Genomic DNA, 23,841 nt, shown 5'->3' on the forward strand with positions numbered 1-23,841 from the left:
CTCACTGCCTTCAACCTGAAGGAGGTGGCCAAAGCACTGGTTTAATCAGAAGTTACACAGGGAGAGTGCAGTGTTGTCACTCACCAGCAATACAGATTTTCAGCGACTTTCTTTCACTAGTTGAAAACAAAGAATGGGAAAGTGAGGTGTTCTCCATTTCCTGGTGAGAGGTTGCAGGAGAATATGCAGATATGCACTCCCTGAGGTCCCAGAGTCCCTGTAAGACTAAAGCTCAGAAGGACAGATTGCCAGAGGAGTTGCTGTAACATAACACATATCTCTGAATACTTTACAGCACAGTGATGCCAGTTATGAACAATCCACTCATTTATTACAAAGCTGCCCACAAAAAGCAACAGATTTTCCACAAATCATAAAGCTGAATGTTTTAACTGTCTCATGTTATTGATATATCTGTGCATGTGCAGATATATAAAATGATATATGAATATATAAAAACTTACCATCATTGAATACTCATAAGCCAAGGATATATGTAACTGAAATGTTGAGCATAAGCATAGGGGGTTTAAAATTTGTCTGATTTAACCTCCATGCTACCTTGTAATTAAAAAGCAAAAAGACTGAATCTTTCCTCACTCATCATACTCTTCATAAAACAGTATGATACAGTTTCTTCCTTTAGGTATGTTAAAGAGCTGATTTGTGAGCAAGGTCTGGCATTTCATCTTGCAAGGGCACTTAAATCTTGCATGATTCTCACTGAGACTATACAGACAACATAAGCACAAGGACTTTTCTGTTTACAGATGGAAAGAACTTGATCTGACTACAGGCTGCTACGAAATCTGCCACTGGTTACACTAATCAATGGAAGAAAGAAAAAGACCTTTAAAAAAACAATATAGAATGAAACAGAAAAAATAAAAAACATTACACTTTAGCTTCACATTGATTTGTTGCATTATAAAACAAAAAAAATCAAATGCAAGAGGTTCAGCAATTGCAGAAGTTCAATAATGACTTAAACAAATATTAAACACATAAAAATCTCAACATTTTCTTGACTTATTTATGACCATATATATTTTGATATATTCTCAATTCTCTGTAAACGTGTCAGAATAAAAAGACTAAAAATGAAACTATAAATAACATTGTTTAATATGGCTCAGCACCACAGGATGGTAATGCCTCACAGACATGAATGCATTCATATTCAAAACATCCCGAAAATGTTCTCACACCTCATAATCACATCACTGCACTGCTGGGAATTTTGCCATATCATCAAAACACCATTAAAGGCAACCAACCTGTGAATGATTCCTTACTCAAAATGCCTGCCATCAGCCATTACCACAAAGGGGGCAGAAGCAAGGTACATGATGCTTCTTTTTTCCCCAGAATTTATGAAGATGAAGCTGACCTTAATCAAGAGGATTAACACTCCCCTTTGAATTGGTGGGGAAAGGCAACAAACATGCCACGAGGTTCTCTTCAGTGGTTTTGGCCAGAAAGAATGTGATCAGGGCACAGGAACCCAAGGAACAAATTTGTAGGCAGTTAATGCAGAGGGGAAAGAAAAGCCCAAGGATATCCAGGATGCAGTGAAAGCAGGAACCAGCAGGGCACAGATGTCTAATCTAACAGGACTGATGAGCCAGATGGCAACTGTAAATAGGGTATCAAAGAACTTCTGAGAGAGAATAAAATTCCATTGCAGCTGGGAGCAAGTTTACAGAAAAGCAGCATGAAGAGCAAAGGGACACTGCCTTTGTTGCAGTGAGCTCTTCACACCTCAACCCAGCTTGGTTCCCTTTGCAGCCTCCTCCAAAACTTGGGCTCCTTGGCATTCCTCCCGTGTACGGGGTGGCCTCCTACTCACCCTGCTAAATTTAAAAAGCTGATAAAGAATAAATAACACAAAGCACCAGAAGATATATGCTACATTTTAAAATGACACTGAGGGGTATAAATATCAGACTTAAATTATGCAGCATGGTGAACAAACCCAGATCAGTGTTGACTTCATTAGTAACAATACTAACCCAGGGCTACTTTAGACATGGGCACTGCAAGTGCATTAGGAGTCTCCATGTCTGCTGCCACAGTGATCTGCTCAGAATGACTGCATTTCACAAAATATAAAAGAGGAGTACTAATCCTAGGGTGGAATCCCATAGCAGAAGAGAGAACACTGATAGGAGGGAGTTCCTTTGCTTTCAAATATCAGGTGGCCACTACAGTCTTTAAAGGATGCCAGAAGTCAGTGATATTATGGAGACCTCCAAATAATTCTGAATTATGTTAAGTCTTGTAACTATCATGTAACCATAGCACCAGTCCTTTCACTCAAAGTCTCTGCTCCTCAAAGGAGCTGAAGATTCACCTCACCTTAATTTTCATATTTTCCTGCCTTACCTTTAATCTGTCACTATCTAAAGAGCAGTATAACAATCCAATGCTATGTTTATAACACAGCTTCATCAGAATAAGCAACTGAAGTTCAACTAGAAATTGCAGTTATGTAATCTGTACTTACTATTTCTGCCCTTAATCAGAAGTATTGTTCTGAGATTACTAAAACGAGGCAAGATTATAACATCCAAGAGAGTTAACTCTGATTTCAGATGTCTGAGCCCACCCCTGGAAGATGTCCTGGCTCTCAGCTGTGTGTCTGTCAGCCTTGCAGCCCCAGCTCAGATGCAGGGTGGGAAGGGCTCTCTGTGGGGTGTGTGGCACTTAGTGCTGAACCAGTGCAAACTTTCCACCTGCTCTATCAATAAGAAGCTGTAACAACTTTTTAAACAGTTCCACCTCTACACACCCCGAAAGAAGTTCAAAAAGCTCAATAAGCACTAACCATGATTTAAAAAAACCCATATGGCACTCCAGCAGGACACAGACCTCTAAAACCTGTTCTCCAGTGCTGCCAGTGGCTTGGATGGAAAACCACTAATACTGGAACACAACACCTGGAGTGCTGGAAACACAGAGGAGCTGCAGCAATCCAGCCAAACCAGCTGCAGCTCCTCTGTGTTTCCAGCACTCCAGGTGTTGTGTGCCAGTGTTAGTTTGCTCAGACACTCTTTGATAGGTGCAGTCACAGCCAGCTGGGTGCTCCCATGATGCAAATACCTGAAGTCAGTAAGAACACAACACACTGGAGTTGCCCTTACCAGGGCTTTGAAGGCACTGCTTCCTGATGTGCCACTAAGCCAAATAAGTGAGCTGACACTGAATCCATTCTGCCCCTGGTTCAGTAACTCTTATGGATGCAAAGATTATTTTAAGGAAATGGATGGGTTAATTCACACTATCAATGCTCGGAACGTTTGAGTCATAGAGTTCTCTTTGATCTTGCATTCTGTTTGCTATTGAAAAAGCAACATCTCACCCTATGCAAGATAAAAATGAAACAGAATTTGACATCATGTTAGGAAGGATTCAATTCATTAGTAAAAATTGGTATCAGAACTGCAAGCCACGATCTACAAAGCTGCAAATGGAGAAATTCACTTTAAAGGTTCTTCATTTGCAAAAGATTTCAAGCTGCCAAGCTCTTCAAGACAATGTCCTCCTTACTAGAAACTAAACTGAAGTTATGGATCCAAGGTTAACATGTGCTTTTAATCACCTGAACTCACCAAATATTAAACATTACACAAAGGAACACAAGCCACTGCTATAACACATAACCAGGCTATTCCACTTCGATCAGCATGGAGTCCCACACAATTATGAAGGAGCTTAAACTTGTTTACCAGATTACATTAATGTAATACACAACTTTGCAGTCACACTGTCCTTGAAACACTGTAGTGTCACATTTGTGTCCCCCCAGAATTAATTTATCAATTCTCAAAGGCTGTATTGAGAAGATAGAAGGATAATTAAAGTTGCTGCTTACGTGGCCTCTCCAGTCTCTGTGTCATCTTTTCTCTCTGTGCTGGAGACCAAACCAGAGCCTCTCCCTTGGTGACCAGGCTACAGAAGGGCCAATTCCTGCCCCGCGCAGGACACGGGCAGAAGGACAGCATGAACCTCTGAGCCATGCTGGTGTTGGCTGGCTCCTGATTTCAAACCCTCACTGCTGCCTGTGAGGCTGTGAAAGGCAGAGAGGACTTTGTGTTTAGCTCTAACAGCCTCCTTTACTCTAAGTAATTTTACTTCAAACACTGCAAATTTGTTCTGGTGTTTAATGTAATGCAATGGAATTCGGATATCTCATTTTAATAAATAAAAGCATACATGTGTTTAGAAACTTGATAGAAAACATTCTAATTCTGAATTTACAGTTCCCTGATTGTTGAATAATTATGTGTCATTAATAAGACAAATAAACTACTTTGATCCTGATTTGATTTAAACCATGTAAATTGAAGTTCCTCTCATTTGAAGAACATCTCTATGCCATCAATCTCTGAGTAACACTCTTGATGGCCTCAGACTAATCAACACAACCAAGTCACTAGGAAGTAAAAATCTTCAAAACTAAGTGTATAATTACAGTAAGACTGGATTTCTGCTGATGAGTTTGGGAACTGAGCTTGCAAGAATTAACTCAATATTCTTACAGATAAATTCTTTCGTGGCTTGACTGAAGTGGAAGGTTATCACTTGTCCTAATCAGAATTTTTCCCAGATTGTGCACTACTAAACCCAGAAAAATCGTTCAAGCTTTTTTGTTAATGCTGTATTACAAAATCTGTGTTTGCTAATTCTCATCTGAAAAGGCAGTTCTACACTACAGAGGCTGCTGAGGCAGCAGAAGCCCTGGGGTAAGAACATACAGGTGTCCTGTTCCAGCAAGGCTCTGCTCGATTCCACGTTCAGGAGTCAAATACTGAGGGAAGAATTCTACTTTGAGATTAGAAAAAACAACCAGCCCTTGCCCCTGCAGTACTCTGTCCTCCTAACTTGTTGCTTTCAGGACACCAGGTATCCCCACCTCCCTCACACGGTGTCTAGAGTCAGGCATAAAACTCTCACAACCAATTTTTTGAGAGCTGCTTTCACAAATGCCCACACATTTTATTTAAATTCTCTCGTCAATTATGAGAAGTTGACAGAATGACAAAACCATGTCCTATCTTTTCAAAGGTATCCTGAAATTGTTTACAAATTGTACTGATTTGGAACAGATTTTTTTCCATATTCTACAAATTTTTAGTGAGAGAATCAAATCAATGGGTCTTCAAATCCAAAGGACAACACTAACATGAACCAGGAGGCAACAAGAAGATTTCACTCTGTAATGAGTGTGACCAACCAAAGCTGCAGATAGTGTCTGAACCTCCAGAGTTCAGTGATGGAAACCATGGAAAAGGATCTACTCATAAATTGAAAATGTATCCATGAAATATGTAGGTGTGTTCACACTTTTTTAATGATTTACTAGGAATTTTATACACTAGAAAGGCCATAAGTTCACAAAATGCTTGGCAACTTCCAACTTTGTTCCTAAATGAGTTCAAATTTAGCAATTACTACTACATAAAAGGTATTCTAGGTCTTTTTATACTTACATATATTTAGTTTGCATCTACAGCATTATCATGCAATGAGTGATAATACTTCAAAGAGCATTTATTTACCACCTCCAAATTCATAAAGGTCAGATTATTCTTTCTGAATTAAAGTTCAGATCCTTTTTCACCATCACAGAATGAGTACATTTGTCTACCATTTAATATACAATTTGACTCTGTCCCAGCTGAAGCCAGGACTGACTCCCATAATGTTTCAAAATGCCAGCAGGGAAGACATATTCCTCACTATTAATCTGGAAAGCAAGTACTTAATCTGAATTTCTGCCAGATAATTCTAAAATTGGCTGTTTGTGAACAGCAGACAATTCTTAATTGACTCCCAGTACTACACGAAGCTGAATTCTTCACTATTTGTGGGTTTCTAAATAGGTCTGCATTACAGCCTCAAAAACAAGAAGTGTGATCAGAACTCTGATATCAGCTCCTTAAAGAGCAGAACAAGCTACTTAATATTCCAGTGCTCCTGCAGTTTGATCTAATACTCAGTGAACTGTAGGAATTACAAAATATTAATTATGGACGTATTTTGCTTCATTATTTATGCTTCATCCACAAGGCAATGTTTAAGAAACAAACCCCTCACGTTTAATTCTCTGTCAACTTTTTGCTAATTATCACAGCAGGGGGGATGCACATTTAAACCAACTCAGCTGACTCCTACTGTTTGCAGCCTCTCAAACACGTGTTCTGCCTGTGAGCTGTACTTAAAGCAGGTATAAAGGCCACATTTGCATGAACTCAGACTTCTAACACCAAAATATTTTATTAATTTGAATTTCAATGACACACTCTCTCTTATCTGGATTTAGCTTCATGAGAAAGGAAGTCTGCAATTCCTCTCCCTGGAGGAATCTTTCTGACATCCTTCCCTGCCAAAGCAATCCGAGTATCCTGTTCTGTATGGAAAGGGAGAGTCCACAGACACACCTCAGGGAGACACCTGTTGGTCACCAGCTACTGCAGGTGCTCAGAGCTGCACCAGAAGGGTGACCTTCTCCAGGGACAGCTCAGTACAGAGGGCTGACCCATCAAGCTGCTTGGGATTGTCCCTTGGAGGAGTCTCTCTCCCTCCTGTTTCTGTAGGATGCTGTGGAGAGCAGCTCCACAACACAGACAAGAAAGCATCCTCAGTCTTTTCCTGCTTTTACATATTTCTCCATCCATAAACTTCTTACACCTGAGGACAAGGACTGTGCACTGAGGGAACCATCCATCAGTGAATGCAGCTATTGATTTAGACCCCAAGGGTATTAAATCTGACTGGAAATAGAGACAGGTATTCTCATAGACACCAATGACAGGGATATAATGCTTTTCCTAGCAATTGTATTGAAGCTATTTATACCAAAATTTCCCCCCATCTATTTTGAGAGCCAAAGTAATGGGCCACAGTTTTAGAGATGCAAGGGCACACACACTACAGCATAATTCATCCCATATTATAACTCTTTTAGGGAACAAGAAAGCATCAAAAGCAATGAACCAGCAATATGCCAGAAAGATGAGCAGCATCACATCATTTTAGCACAACTGCAAGACTTCTTAACTAGTCGCTAATTCACAGCCAAAACATTAATGGTTTTGTTCCCCCACTGTTGTAAAATGTAATAAAACAGGATTTTGTTTCTTTTCTTCCGTCTTGTAAATATTCTTTCTATTTTTGGAATCAAAAAAATTGATCTAATGATAATTTTGCAGGGACATTTCATGTAAAAAAGTCTGTTTCATTCACAGCTATCTGAAAAGACAAATAAGGAGCAAAGGTTTAATCTTTTTTCCCTTTGGTCAAGTTAGGAAAACCATTGCTATAACTTTGAACAGTGCAGTAACTGCTTTAGGTTAAACTGCTTGCAAATGGTTGTCAGAGACCTGTCCAAATAATGCACTTGGTTACTAAAGTATAATGTTTGACAGCAATGACTACATATAAAACAAAGACAATTAGTTGCACAAGTGGCTCTCCTGCCTCTGCACCCTTTCCAAGGAAGTGGCAGAGAGAATTCTTGTCTAATGCTTTCAAGGAATTTACCAGCTACAACGGGCTATGTCAGAGCCCGAGACAAAGTTTAGGAAGTCTTTTCCCGAAGTTCAGCAAGCAGCAGAGTTAAACAAACAGAAACCCCCACACCACTTTTTTCCAGAGAGCATCCAGCTGTGAAGACAGAGATGAAGATTAAAACAAATTCCTTCTGGACACTTAAGCACAAGAACCCCCATGACACAGTCAGCACTGCTGACTGGCAGATTTACAGATCATCAGTGTTCTGCAACTATTCCCACTGAAGACCATGAACTCCATCTTTGGTGATGTTGGTGCACACACAAGCAGCATTTACAAATTTCTCCTGAAAACCTCGGGCAATTCCATTAGCTGTTCAAGAAACATACCCTGGAGCTTTAAACTTTACCCTTTGACAAATTTGTACGTCCACATGTATATGTGAACATATATATTTATGCATGCATGTATATGTATAGATTCTATATATACACACATATAAAATAAGGTACACACAAACACACACTAGACATTACCCTTAACGGTCCTTTTATGTTTGCATTTAAATAAAATTTTTCTGATGCTTGTATCCAAGCCTCTTACTGTAAGTATTCATGTCATGAGAGGAACTTCAGCCTTGCAGAGGTATATTAATATTGATAAGCCCCTCAAGCTGCAGTTTTTGTAAGCAACCACCACAAACAAGCACACACAGAACATTTTATCTTCTGCTACAGATGTGCATTAAGGGAACACAAGAAAAGTCAAAAGCAGCATTTTCTTTTCCTACCACGTAAATTATCAGTGTCTCCCAATATTTTGGAAATTTATACTAACCCCAGGAAGCACCAAATAATCTTCATCTGCCCTAGTTAATCATTTGCAGCTTTGCAAACATCAGCACCATGACTAGCAGCATTATTATAACTGTGTATAGAGAAAAAATGATTACAGTGCATTTATTCTAATTCAGTCCTTTTGTTTATATTCAAATCTTTCCATTTGAGCACAAGACAGCCACTTTCTCAGCCCCATGTCTGGCTAAGGTACATCAAACAACCAACCAGACAAGGCATCTGAGTGAAAACCACCTTCTCTCCTAATATACACACAGACAAAATGTTACATATTTTTGCCCTATTCTTCCTAGTAGAATATTCCTAATAATATGCTATGTGCACACAAAATCAGGCAAATTTCCCTTTTGGAGTTACAGCTGTTCAGTGTTGCCCTGTGCATCTCTTGTGTTTGGTTTGGAGACAAACTGAACTCTGTCCTGCCTGGCTTGGAAAGCAATGGAAGGTAGAAGCACATGCTGGGGTTTGCTCTGGATGGTTGCCACAGAGACAAGATTCACAACAGCATTTAGTGACTGTAAAAAGTGCCTATTGCTGCTGAAGCATAGGACAAGATCCACACCTCCACATATTTCTGTTGTCACAACAGCTACTACCTAGAAATGATGCTGCAGGTGGGAGGGCTTTGCTGCACTCTCCTAGTTCAGTCACAGGAGTTCCACTGTGGTTTAAAACTATCCAGTGTTTGAGCATGGAACTTATGGAAACAAGGATTTGAGCCCCAACAGCCTCCCCATCAGTAGACTACATAAGCCATGCCACGAGATCTTAGTCTCTCTTGGGGAGATGTTGAGAACTGTGCTGCTGGCTCAGGATTACACGGGACAAACACTCCCTTTGGAGGGCAGGGCTCCGTGCTCTAAGGTCTGAAAAGGGGAAAACCAAAGGAAATTGCTACCTCACAAATAAAGTCTGGTATCAAATGGTGGCTCTCACTCCAGGGCTGCCCTCGTGAAATTGGGATGTCTCAGCACCCTACTCATGCCATCAGTGCCTGCTCCATCCTGAGCCTTGGAGAAGGCCTGTCCCTGCTTTGTTTCCTTCTCAGTCTGACCAGAAACAGGAGGAAAAGCTCTGGAGACAATTTCCTTCGCTTATAAGACATGAGCACCCTACATGATTTAGCAACACTTTCACTTATGATATCATTCCCTCTTCCTAGGGATTTTCACTGAGTAAAATCAGCTTTCAAACATTCTATAGATATTTGCTGTAAAAAGCTCCCAGTTACCCAAATTTATTCCTCTTCTCTGCTGTTACTGTGGATGCATAATCCTAAAGCACAGACCCACAATGTATGTTCCATTTCATCCTCTGCAGAACATGGTTATAGGGGTTATATAAACATGGTTATATGTGGTTAAATACAGTTACATAAATACATTATAATCACTCATTATAAATCAACAGACAGTACTGCACAGTGGAAAAACATATTTAACTATCACAGAGGGTGCATACTTATTTTACACTTGAATAATTACTACCATTTAAACCATGAATAACAAAGAAAAGTTGCTAAGTGAAAGCTGGAAAACAAATTTTACAGCTCAGTGGGAAACATAATAGCATTTTAGGCAAATGGAAGAGGATCATCATGTCTTGTAGCCAAGAAAAAAAATTAAGGAAACACTACACTGGTGATAACGTCTATGTAATTGCCATGGTCTGATGCATCTAAAAGTGATACCATGTCCAAGCTGGTAAAAAAAAAAAAAAAGAAAAACTGAAAAAGTAGCAGAAGTGTTTCATTGCCAAAGTGGTGATGATTCCATCAGCATCATCACTCAAAGCCTCGTTTATCGTCAGCTAGGAACAAAGTAAGTCAAAGAAAGCAGAAGCTATGAGATATTTATTAAGGCTGCATCATAACAGTGACAGAAGCTTTAAACTAAAGTAAGCTTTAAATTTTTTTCTAGCTATATTAATAATTGTTTCAGGCTATTTCTTTGTTTGGAATGAACAGTCAACAAAGGAAGTTGCAGATATTGGCAAAGTGAACTGGGGAACAAAGAGTCTTGTTTGTTTATCAAGAGAAAACATAAATCAGCTTCAATTACTATCAAAATGGAATTAGCAATAAAAAATGCATACTTGCAAGAGCACGGTCATGTTAATTATTAATCCAATAAACACTATCTGATCACTACTTTGGAAAAGCTAAAGCTCCCTCAGATCCTCTTAGAGCTGGAGCAGGTCAGACAGGGCTCATTTAAGCAGCTGAGCTGACAGATCTGACAGGGTGCAAGTATCTGGGAGAGACAGAAGTGAGGAAAGACTGCAGTCAAAAGTGACTTTATGAACAAGTTATGAATTAAATGAAACAGAGAAAATAGAGTATTTTAACCATTTTATGGTAAAATTTTACCAGGACAAAAAAGGGCACTGATTTTTAATGGTGCTTTCTGCTGCACTGACATCCATGGACAGAGTGGTCATTAAGAAGAAAACCCTAATTGTTTAGGACCAGGTAACACTGATATGGGGAATCAGATCTCTCTACCAGGGTGGCCAGTGTCTGTCTGGAAGGTAGTGGGAGCCTCTGTCCTTGCAGTGTCCTCCACATCTGGATTGTGAGAGACCACCCAGACCATTGTTCTGCTCCAATCTCCCAGCCCAGCTGGCCCATGGACCCACACAACCACTCCAGCACGTGCATTTTATCTTGTGTGCTGTAGTTGCTTTGATCTTAACTATATATGACCATTTTCACACCTACAGGAACAGTTTCTATAGACTATATCTATAGACTACATACAAATATCTTGCCTACATTCCATTTGCCCTCTTTTGCAGCAGGAAATCTCTTGGACACTCCACCCAGGGCCATAATTGAAGCACCAAATTGAACTGGACACAGCAGGAGCTGGCAGGGGAGAACCAACCAAAACTGCCCCTGGAAAGATCCTGAAGCCATCGGTCAAATTCCTGACTGTGAAGGTGGCTGAGAGTGCTGCCAATCAGCCAGGTGCAAACTGCTCCATGAGCTCCTCTGTACAGACCAACAGCCAGGGAATTCCTCCATCCCCTGGATAACCAGTTAATGACTCCCATGCCCTGAGTAAACGGCCAGGTACAGTCCTGACAACCAGTGACACTGTTAGAACTGCAGAACAAACTTGCTGTCTCCAGTCCCTCCTGATTTCTGTCAGAGCTCTGGTGGTATCAAACTGTCTCAAGCCTCAGAGAGGTCATTCAGTACATTCTGCTTTGAAAAACTACTATGAGAAGTAACCAATCTTTTAAGCTACATGATAACATGATAAGATGCATATGTTTGCTATATTGTGATTATTATATATTGATTCTTTACTATAGTCCAAAATAAACAGTTTTAGAGAAATAATTAGTGTTCCATTGGAATAAATACAAGTCACTAATGCAGAGGAGATTATTTTGCTTTTGCTCAGATCAAATTAGCATATTAAATTTAATTTTTAACAGAAAGAGGCTAACATCAGTGAGGGTGATATTTCACAAAAGAAAGTCTTTCTCCCAAATAGAATAAGAGAGGAAAAGTAATGCCCTGAAGAAAAGAAGTTATAGGTTCTCAAAAAATCAAGAGTCCATACATTGTATCTAGAGAGCACAGTCTGGTTCTTTTCAATGCTTTTTATTTCTCCAAACTGAGAAAGGATAAAAAAAAGCCATCTTTTTGCATTTAATGGCATAGGTATGTACTACAACACGCCACCCAAACTCACTGGATCACTGATGATAAAATCATGCAAAACTCAATTTTTCCTCTCTAATAGGACAAACACATAGTCTGGATATATTTCAATTCCTGACCAATAAAACTTAAGCTATTTACCCACCCACCTGCTTTTCCTCAAGAGTTGTAGGCTAACACATAAGATATTGAATAGAAATGTTTGCAAACAACTCAAATAGATTCAAACCACTGAAAATATAACTGTCCTTTCTTCAGGCCCTCAGGCATTGTTAGAAGGCAAAATGGTGCTGACTGCAAAGGAGTGGCCTGATATTGATCTCCTTTATCTACCAGAACTATAAACTTCTTAACAGGAACAGAATTACTATGATTTATTTTAATATACAGAAGAAAAAAACCAGTCCCTACAAGTTCCTGAGTGTACACAGAGTGCAAAGTATATCCATAGTAGCTGGATGCAAAGGATATTACCCTCAAGGGCTCCTTGATAACATTTAGGTACAGACTAAGCCTTAAATTTGCATTTCCTTGTGTGTATTGGATGATATTACCAGCAGAATATAGCCTAATTGCAGTATACTGCATTTTAATTAAAGATATACAAATGCAAATTTTAAATGAAATTAATAATTATGGAATAATTACTATTCTACAGGAATATTTACTATTCTATTTTACTTGTTATCTGAGAAGTATTAAAAATGAAAAGCTATGAAGCCTTGCAGGGTAGAAACACCACAACTGCATTTTTAACTAATTCAGAGTTCTCATTCCTTAACTCACTCAAAGAAATTCAAACACTGTTTTTATAGCTTAATAAACAATGTATTTTTTTAATTAAGAGGGTTTAATACCAATTTGTTATTCGGATTCCAAGTTCATTTGCAACATATTCAATCTTAAATGAAGGACCTCCACAGAGTGCAGGACCATCATGGGAATATTTCCATGGCATCATCAACAAAGGACAGTCACCAGTGAGCAGAGGCCACATCCCAAACTGGAAAGTATTGAGTTCTCTGCAGCTTTTATCACTGAGAAAAAGTGGAATTCAGATCAGATATATATTGAAAGGGATATTTCTTGAAAAAAAGAAAGCAGAAAATGACTGAGTTTAAGTACAAGGAAGAAGCATGTGTTCTGCACCGACTCTGCAGTCTGTACCAACTCTGTGGAGAGATCCCTTCCTGAGTGAGAAAGCACACCTGCTTATATTTTCAGTATCTTCAAGAGGATGTAGCACTCTGAATTAAATAGGAAGATGCTGTGTAATCAGTCAATGAACATGTAAGACTAATTATTACAGAGGATACACGTGAAGGGGATGATTATCAATGTCAGTGATTCCCAGCACAGCTAAACCACTTGTTTATTCAAAGTTTTTTAAATGGTATGCTAAGTACTGAATATTTAAAAAGAAACCACTGCTTTGCTTATATTGTCCCTGGATTCCAGTGAGGAAACATTGTGTGTGAAGACAAAATGTGGCCTTTACTGCACATACTGACAGCAACAAAATCCCATGATGATGAAATAGATGGTTCCCTCTTGCACCTCTGGACTTTCTCAATGTTTTTAGTGAACAGTTAATGAATTTTGTTCACACTTGCGGAAGAAAATATGTGGCAAAAGAAAAAGTGAAAAAGTCAGCATGCACTTTTAAGCTTTCCTATCTTCCTCTAATTCACTTAAAAGCCAGGAGCAGGTCAGCCAGGCCAGCAGTGCAGCAGACACTGGCACAGAGCTGGCAGCTTCTGATCCTGCTGTGGGACTTAGAGCAACAGTTTTGTCATCAGGAAGTTCTCTTTGCTTTTTCATTTGCATTAATCCTCTTCTATGCTTGATTTAGGGCTCCAGTGATACTTTGTCCCCTCCCTTGTGTTTGATGCTGTCGTTGGATCTACGGTCCATCCTCAACAGTTCACAGTTTTGTATTGGTAAAGGGCCTGAAGATGGTCCTGCCTTTGTGCTGCTCCTCTCCCTGCTCCCAGTCACTGCGGGGAAGACATTTGCATTCTGATTGCTTTCTGATGTTTAAAGCAGCCCACACCTACTCCCTACAGCAATCTGTTTACAGGCTTTTCAAAAACGAACTTACTGAATATATTCTTATAAGCCTAATTTGCATACAATTTGTACTACACTTAATTTCTCTCCCATTCTTATCTCCCGTTTCCCTGGGTAATTGAGAGATGTCTAAGTAGTTCTACTGACAAGTGTATTAAATGTTTTGGACTCTTGCTATAAATAGGGTTCTTTTCCACTGTGAAAACAAAAAGGCTGAAATGCCTTTTGTAAGGCTTTTGGTTTGATGAGTAGCACTTTTCTTGAACGTGAAACTCCACACTTTGAAACAAAGCCTGACCAAGCAGATTTAGCACAGAATTGTCCAAAGCTGTCTTCCTTCCCAGTGCCAGGAGCAATTGGACTCTCTAGTTGTGCAGGTCTCCATTAGGAGAAAATAGTTGGTGGATCCACATTGCCTAATATCCCCAATTCTTCACCATTAGGCTTAATATATATTAAAATATCTGAAATGCTGTGGCATCTATTATAAAACAGCTTCCTCCTTTGTCTGCTTCCATGTGTCTTGTAAATTCTGTTTCCTCTGCTAAGGCAGATCCAGCTAGAAAGTGCTTTAATCCCAAGATCAAAATTCAACCCTTGACTTATAAATGCCTTTTTTTTTTCTTTTTTTCTTTTGGCATTAATTCAGTTAATACATAACTGCAGAGACATTAAGCATGATCTGCCAGGAATATATCACTGCATTCAACATTATTTTAGATATACTTGTATCTAAAACAGAAGAGAATTCATGTCTGGTGAATTATCAGTTTACTAAGCCTAGATCCGATATAGTATGAAATCTTTTTATAATCAAAATAATCATCCTGCATATCAAATCCACTTTCCAAAATTATTTTTGAAATAAAGTAGTTAGAGATGTCTTCCAAGATAAAGAGCCTTGAGTGAAAAAGTCAGTAAGTATAATCACAGAATGACAGAGTGGGTCAGGTTGGAAGGGACCGCAGTGGGTCACTTGGTCCAACCTCCCTGCTCAGGCAGGGCCATCCCAGAGCACGTGGCACAGATTGCATCCAGATTGTTCTGGAGTAGCTCCAGTGAGGGAGGCTCCACACCCTCTCTGGGCAGCCTGTTCCAGTGCTCAGTCATTGCACAGTAAAGAAATTCTGCCTCATGTTCGGGTGGAATTTCCTGGGCTTCAGTTCCTGCTCATTCCTCTTGTCCCATTCCTGGGCCCTCCCTGAGCAGATCCTGGTCCATCCTCTGCCCCCTCCCTGCAGACATTGATAGACGTGGATGGGGTCCCCTCTCAGTGTCTCTTCTCAAGGTTGAACAGCCCCAGCTCCCTCAGCCTTTCCTCATAAGAGAGATGCTCCAGTTCCTTCATCATCTTTGCTGTGCTCACTGGACCTGCTCCAGGATCTCCACATCCCTCCTGTCCTGAGGAGCCCAGAACTGGACACAGTGCTCCAGGTGTTCCTCACTAGGGTTGAGCAGAGGGGCAGGATCACCTCTCTCAACCTGCTGGCACTGCTCCTCCTAATGCACTCTGGGACACCATTTGCCTTCTGGGCCCCCAGGGCAGCAGGGGTTCAGCAGGACCCCCAGGTCCTTCTCCACAGAGCTGCTCTCCAGCAGGTCACCTGTGCTGGTGCCTGGGGTTATTCCTCCCCAGGTGCAGGACCCTGCACTTGCCTTTGTTGAACTTCAGACAGTTCCTCTCTGCCCATCTCCAGCCTGCCAAGGTCCTGCTGAAGAGCTGCACAGTGTGTGAGGGGCATTGGAACCCACTGGAGAGAACTCATCCCCTCACAGCAGGTCAGCTGCTGATGCTTTGGAATGTTACCCATAAGTACATTACTTTCTAATTACATATCCAAAACACCAGTTCAGGGATGACAGGAACATAAGTCTTTAGTGAATTGTATGGAAGATTAATCGTTGTATTAAGTAGCACAGACAGTAATCCCTGCTAAGTAAGAATTCTATCACAAGCAAAAAAGGGAATAGACTCTAATATTTGGAACATGATTAACCATCACCCTGTAAATCAGCATATACTAGTCCCCCAGCTCCTTATATAATCCTCCATCTTCCCCTTTCAGCTGATTTTCTGCTACACTTACAAGCACAGAAAAGATCTCACCATTTCATTTAGGTTTTCACACAGCCCGTGGAGCTGTGGAGCTTCCATAGGTGTAGCTGTGATCAGCACACACCATTAGAATTATCAGAATTGCATTAGGCAGTTCACAAAAAAGGAACTTATAGGTTCAGAAAAAAGGCCAAGACATACAGTATGTGATGTATTATGTTACTGCCTTGATCCCCTGAAGGTCACAGCAAGAGCACACAGCTCTGCTGGTGTGGGGGGGACGGTTATATTGTTGCAAAATTTAATTTTGCGAGACTTTGGGTCACTCCTGAACTCCAGTACATTTTATAGTTAGCTATATTTTAATTACATTACTTTAACTTTGGAGCAAATAAACTCTCTTGTTATACTCTAATCAGGTCATCATAAAAGAGCCAAAAGCAAGACCTTGCTGAAAACCAGAAGCATCTGAAAGGGCACAAATAGCATAAAAACATCTTATACAGAGCAGAATATTAGATTAGCATTTTATTTTGGAAATGGGCACTGTAACGTGAAAAAAGGACTTTGTTTTTCCTACTTGTCATTTCTAATTGCATCAACCTGCAAAGATTTCATTGTATCATGAGACACTGAGATACATTATGGTTCTAGTTTCAATTACAGCCTCCTCACAATCTTCCAAATGCTCTCCTGAAAGCTGGACAAACCCTCCCCAGCTATGATCCCCAACTAATAGATAAGTCACAAAAAATCTGCTATTTGGATTTCACACCTTTCCTGATAATCCACTAAATATTATGGCTATAGTTTACAAAGAAGCATATCATTATTCAGCAGGGAAATGTGTTGTCCTGTGGATATATGGAACATTCCAAATAGCAAGGATTGGCTTGCTGGTGTGAGCTAAGGCACGATGCCTCAGATGTTATACTCCATAGTATACACACAGTATGTCTTGTCAAGGAAAGAAGGAACTTATGCTCCTTTTACAATTTATGCCAAGTTATCATCATTAAAGACTGAAAGAGAAATAGTTAGGTGCTCATACAGCCCAACAGTTTCTATATACTTTAGGGCACAAAGTTGCATGAGGGCCATAGCTGCCATCTGTCACTAACTGAGGTTCTCTGGATACATGCAAAGGAGGGAAGTGAAACTCAAATTCAATGGGTGTGATTCACTGGCAAGTCTGCAGTCCAGGCTGTTTGTTCCTGTTACTGCTGCCTTTACTAAAGTTGTAAAGCATCTGAGGTTATAAAACAGAAATATGAAGCTGAAGTTACTATTAAACCAATGTTGATGAACAGACTTTTAGAAAGTTAAATCATAACACCTAGTCTTAAGTAAAGTGTACTCGAGAGAGCAAATGGGTAAAGGTTTTGTCTGTGCTGGTTATTTTAAGCAAGAATAGCACGAAGATATATAGAAAATCTCCCTGTCTTCAGGAAGCAAGTTGGATATCAAAAGACAGTACTCACTCTAACTAAAAATAATGTTGGTCCATCCAAGAGTCCTAAAAAAGCTACTTCTGAGTTATTGCTCATCTCACAGCATAATGAGCCACACAGAACCAGAGTATGGGACAGATGTAACGACCAAACCTCCTCCTACCCTTTATGCAGAGTCAATACCACCATGTTTCTACAGTTCAGATTAATCAGGCATTTCTTGTTTAATCCAAAAACAAAGCTTGCCCTTACACTCACACTTGTAACTCTTCATAATGCACATTCTGGGTTACACACTTCTACTGAAAGTTCTGATCCTATTTTGAAAACGAAACCCATGCAAATTAAAGTGCAAGCAAATTCTTCAAGTTCAGTGGCAATCCACTACCACCAGTGGGTAAAGACTGATGTTCTTGGACAACTGACTAGCACCCAGAGCACACAACACCCAGCTCACAACCTGATAATCAAGGGCAACACTATCAATCAGAATGAATTTGTCATACCCATTTCAATTTAATTAAGAAGTTGAACTGATGAGACTATTGTGACAGCAAATGAGAACAGCAACAGTTATATGCCAGGAGAACAGGCATAAGAACAATCATATGTTCTTATGCAGCTACAGGGTATTCAATACATCTTCCCAAATTACAGAGAGTGTGGTGATGGTGGAAACAAAACAGAAAAAAAGGCCTTACACCTACCTCTCTGTCTTTGCTGGGTCATGGATTCTCATGCTGCCAATGAGCTGGGCCATGTTACTGCATCCTGAGAAGAGAAGAGATCGTGTTCTCCTGACCCCGGCTGATCTGCAACAACACATACAACAGTTCAAGGTTAGATTTGTATGGGCCAAACTTCAAACTGCTGAGGTGTTCTTTGTATGGAGCATCCAGCTTTGGAGATAAAGGTATTTTAGTCAGTGCCTCTTTAAATTTACATGTTTTTAAAGTAAAACCAACCGGTTTTGTCAATAATACCACACCACATGTTTGTTGGTTTTGTTTTTTAAATCTGTGTAATATTGGAATAATTGTATTCTTCTGAAATAACTGGTGGCTTCCGGAGCATTCAAACAGCTTTTCCTGCAGCTTAGTTACATTAACATTTTCAAAGAAAACTTAATAATACAGGCTGGATGTTTTTCAGTATCAAAAGGAATCAATTCTCTGTTTAAATACAAATGACTAGTGTACCTGTATATAATTTACACAGCTATAAGTTAATAAATATTATACTTAGTGTGACTTTGGTTATTTATGGGCAGTAAGTGTTCCCAGGAAAGGTATTTCGAAACTGGGAATCCACATAAGCACCACAAGGAATGAATAATGCATTTGAAATAGATGTATTTGACACAAAAGAATAAGCTGGTTCTTGACTTTCACAGTTGAGAGGAATATGGACATTTGAATTTGTATCTTCATTCCTTATCTTTTGTTTTATTGAAATCACAATCAGTGTATCACATCTCAAAAATCCTTCACTCTTTCTCAGCTATGAAGTATAGTTTAAGCACAAACTTAAAAACAAATCAGAAATAGCAGACTACTAAAATGATCATGTTATGTATAATAAATGTACATTCAGAAAGACCTTTCTGTTATTGAGAACATAAACACAGTACAAAGATCATGGGTCTTGTAGAGGTCATTCTAAGTAAAAAAAATGACAACAGATGATCCAGGAAGGCATCTCCAGGTTTCTCCTTGCGAGTTAGACTTACTGAAATAATCCCTGACAACACTGACATTACACCAGAGGGTCAAGCATATTTGCTTTGCACGCTCAAGTCTGGTGACTAATCTTAATAACTGACTTTTATTCACATTACTGGGCTCAACTGGACACCAACATTTAACTCTGCAGCTGGATTTTAGATCACACCACTGAAATCAGAAGGGGGGCATTCACAAGTATTATTACATCAACATTGAAATTATGGCAGCAAAGATACTCTGGATTTTCTCTACCAACCACACAATATTCACTGTACAGACTGCAGTTCCAAAGGTAATGGAACCATTTATTCTACCTTTTTGCAGCCAGTAACAACGCAGAAACTTTCCTTCTCCTTGATTTTCTGGGGTTTTTTTAGGAAGTGTCGAAAGGAATTTTTAAGTGCAAAACCAATTGCAACTGCTTAGGCTAACACATGGGAGAAGCAAAAGCTTCAACTGGCACCCGACCCAATCAAATCTATAATCACAGATTCTAGGAAGCACAGCTCAGTGTGTTTTATTACAGAAAGGATATACCAAGTCCTCGGAAGTTTATTTCCTTTTTTAAATAAATAAACATAACAGAATTCTGGTGGGCTGAGCAGTGCAAACCACTGAGCATTGACAGGAAACCAGACAAGCTGTAAACAAACAAGCCCACGCTCTCAGCATAGCTTGACGAGACTGTCCAACTTGCATCAACTGGAAAGCCACTGTTACTGAAATCCCATTAGTTTCTTTTCCACTATAAATAAGACACGGTGAAACTGCTTTATACTGAAAAATTAATTAAAGTATCAGCATAATTGACATAATTCCTGTAGAAGGGACACTTTTGATTGATTTTAACAACAGATCACATCTTTTGAGAGGAAACCTACGTAAAGACATGGACAAGATTTCAAATCCGTTTTAAAAAATCTTTTAAATGATTATGTTAATGTCTTACTTTACTCTCTCAGCAATATTAACAATGTAATGAATTGGAAAAGTAACTTCAATTTTATAGCTCTATTTGAAGGTGAAAGGCAGGCTTTGTGCAAACATTAGGCAGTTTTAAGTAAGCCCTATATCTGTGTTAATGAGATTACATCATTAAATACTCCACCCACACAGTCTTTTGCTGGTACATCAAGAAGCTGACAGTGTGAGAGACCTTGGAAAGCATTGACAGTCACCAGAACAGCATTGCAGAAACCCCTGCTGCAAAACTACAGTGGAAGTATAACCAAGTCAGTAAAAAAGACTTTGTGTTTGTAGAAAGAAGGGAATTTGGGAGTTAAAATTCTGGGTCCCTCTGCAGTGAAACCCTTTAGCATGTTGCCAGGGATGCCTGCACAGAGACAAAGCACTGACTTATGCTGTTACTCGGCTGGTAGTAGTTGTGATTTGCATCTGTTCTTAGCTGAGGGGAAAGAACATAGGGCAGAAAGGTAATCTGTTATCAGCAGCCAATTCTGCTCATCTAAAAAGCTTACATAACACTGCAGCAAGTGCCTGGGAAGCCCTGGGGAAACACTGATAAATGATATCATGATGATCCCAAAAGAACAAAGAACTGACATGACTCCTGCTGGAAGAGAGACTGATTGCCCAGAATGCAATTCAATAAATATGAGCAAGAAGTGAAGGAGATAAAATTAGGAACTAACTATATAGAATAAACTCCTATGAAAATGGGAATAGCTGGAGGCTCACTATAATTGATTCTGGAGCTGAGACACAAAGTCAAATGCCAGGGAGGTGGCTTTTCCTTTCTAAGGAGTAACTTGAAGGTTGTGTGAATCCTCTTTCAGTAGCATCACAGTCCATGCAATTCTACCCTTATTAGGAACTTTGTGAACCCTAGTAAAGATTTTGCTATAGGAAAGGCAACACAACTTAAATGAGAGACCTTAGCACAGTGAAAAGGCTCAGCTTAAACTGATAACTACTACAGCAAGAATCAGGGAGCTGAAATTTAAGCTCTCTTGACATATCAAATTACTCTGATTTCAATTTTAGAACTTTTATCAAAAACTAATATTGCTAGAATAAGGCCTATAAGGCCACGTGCTATTTGTCAAATACCATAGCAAGTGTGTTAATAAATATTATTTACTTTAAAGAATTTTATAAAGCCATGCATTATCCAAACAACTCACAGACAGAGAGAAGGCAGAGAACATGAAAGGATCTGAATAGCAAAGTCAACATAAATTTAGACAGTAATAAAATGAAAATGGTGAAACAGTGGCTTAATGTGATAGAAAGATGAAAAGAAATCTTGTCATCTCAAACATCTCTCTGAAAAATGCAAAACATTCTGCCTTTTTCAGAGCAGATATAGGTTTCTATGAGTTTCCAGAGCAATTTATGAATTGTGCCATAAATTGTACATGAAGTGTGAGCTGGTTACAAGATTTACAAGAGCAAAATGCTAATAGAAAATATAACTCATTTGTTTCACTCACCATATGACAAATTAGCGTATTTATTAGGTCTCCCAGCATAAGCACATAGAGCACTGAGCATGTGGAGCTTTATTAAGAGAACTCTGGGTGGTTTGACAGGGTATATGAATTAGTTTGCAGTTTATACTTCACCTTCTCATGGCCTTTTTGGTGTCCAGAATAATTTTGTTTTATTTGTGAGTTAATCTCATCCATACTTTATACTGAACTGATACTTAAGAATAATTGTTTTACTGACTCTTATGGTGCTACTTCAATAACTGCTCTGTTCTGTTGGTGATCTCACAGTTCACATTCATTCTACCCTCATACAGACTTTATTTCACCAACAGATAAAGTATATGTGCTTTCCATAGATCATTTGAAAGGGTACTTTCATAACATAAATTTGAAAATAATGTTACCCCATTCTTAATTATATTTGCTCCATTATTTAATTTCCAGATTAGCTGATAAAAAAAAAATCATCTGGTTCAATTACAAGCTTTTGGACAATAATAACTAAAACTAAAATTCCAGTTGAGTCAAAGACAGAGGGAAAGAAATTATGAAGAGCTGGGCGTTACAGGGTGACAGAATGGTGTAAATCCAGTTGGTCACAGAACTGATTCCTTGCAGGTTGCACAGTGTCAGAGAGAACACCTTGTGCTCCCTAATAAGCACCTGAACCTCACTCCAAACCTTCAAGCAAAACCTGGACATGGTATCCTGCCTTATCACATCCGAATCCTTTGTGCTTATACACAAATAATTAAATATGCAGCTCTAAAAAGGAGCAGCAATTGATACTCGGGGGGGGGGGTATTTGAAAGTAAAAAGGTATTACTGCATTTATTAGGTTAACTGATGATTTCTATCTCTATAAGAAGTTTCATTTTTCTTAATCTTACAATCCAAAATGTCAGTGTTTCTCATCTTAATATTTAGTTCATTATTTTGCAAGATATAAGAAAAACAGGAAATGCATGTGGTTTGAAAGAAATGTGGAAGAGGTTGCTCCTTTGTGCTGCTGAATTGGACCTTAGTTAATCTTCCTCCCAGTCTACTGTTGCTACTTCACTTCCCAAGTTTCTAAAATGAGACTGAGATGCTGAAGTTTACTATGGATGTGATCTACTATTCCAAATACTGTAAAATCTAAACTGCAGCTCTGGGATGGAAAATGAAATTGTTCTATGCTTTCTGTGATTGTTCTTAGTTAATGCACAGATGTTAAATTTGATGTGAGTTCATTTCAGGATTTTAACATTAATTTCAAGTCCCATCTCACAGGGGCATTATGTCCCTGTGAGATGGGACTAAGCTATTTTGGATAATAATTTCATTGTCTTCATTTTGTAGAAACATCTTTCTCCACAATATGTTTGGAATTATTTTAGAAATTGCATTTGTTCTGCATCTTCACCAGACATATTTAATTTCTTCTTTTCGACATGTTTATTATTTAATAGGATACATTAATTTTACTTTAGTAATTCATACTGTTTTTTCCACCAATCTAACTTACTGGGTTTGGTTGGTTTGGGCTTTTTTCCCCACTGTGCCTTCATACCACCAAACTGACTTGCTGTCAGACAGTCAAGGAGGCAAGAATATTCAACATCCACTCCCATCTTGACCACCACAGATAGAACCTGTAGCATCAGCAGCTCAGCAGTGAATTACTGTTACACAGGGACAACACACCTGTCACCTCCAGGAAGCAAATTCAACTCCTCATTGCTGCTTTAAGCTCTAAACTTGACAGTTAAGTACTGAAGGTTCTGAGGAGGAAGGAGGTCAAGGAACAAGAATGAGCACAGATTCATTAAATTATGGCTGCTCTTCATATTTGTGATTCAGAGTCAATAACTCAAATGTTGATGTGCAGAAAAATAAAGCATTCTAAGGTAGAAGTATATTTCAAAATATTCACCTTCTGAGCAACTTCCATGTGGTGATAAAAACAAATAAGCAGATAATCTTAAATTGCCTCTTAAAGTCTTTGTATTATCAGGTACAAGAAATGACCAGCAAATTACAATTTAAAGCCTCAATAAGAT

At 39.1% G+C, this 23,841-nt stretch overlaps 1 long non-coding RNA gene across 1 annotated transcript in view; it reads right to left on the reverse strand.

Moving 5' to 3' along the window:
• LOC120325009 overlaps nucleotides 1-18,377 on the reverse strand; it is a 79,694-nt gene extending 61,317 nt beyond the window's left edge. The window contains exon 1 of the long non-coding RNA XR_005566769.1: nucleotides 18,330-18,377. This is a non-coding gene — a long non-coding RNA (uncharacterized LOC120325009). The remainder of the gene's footprint in view (nucleotides 1-18,329) is intronic.
• Nucleotides 18,378-23,841: the final 5,464 nt, after the last annotated feature.

Source organism: Pipra filicauda, unplaced genomic scaffold, assembly GCF_003945595.2.
Source record: "Pipra filicauda isolate LSUMZ 115617 unplaced genomic scaffold, ASM394559v2 scaffold7_size6619720_pilon, whole genome shotgun sequence".
In the NCBI taxonomy this organism is placed as follows: Eukaryota; Metazoa; Chordata; class Aves; order Passeriformes; family Pipridae; genus Pipra; species Pipra filicauda.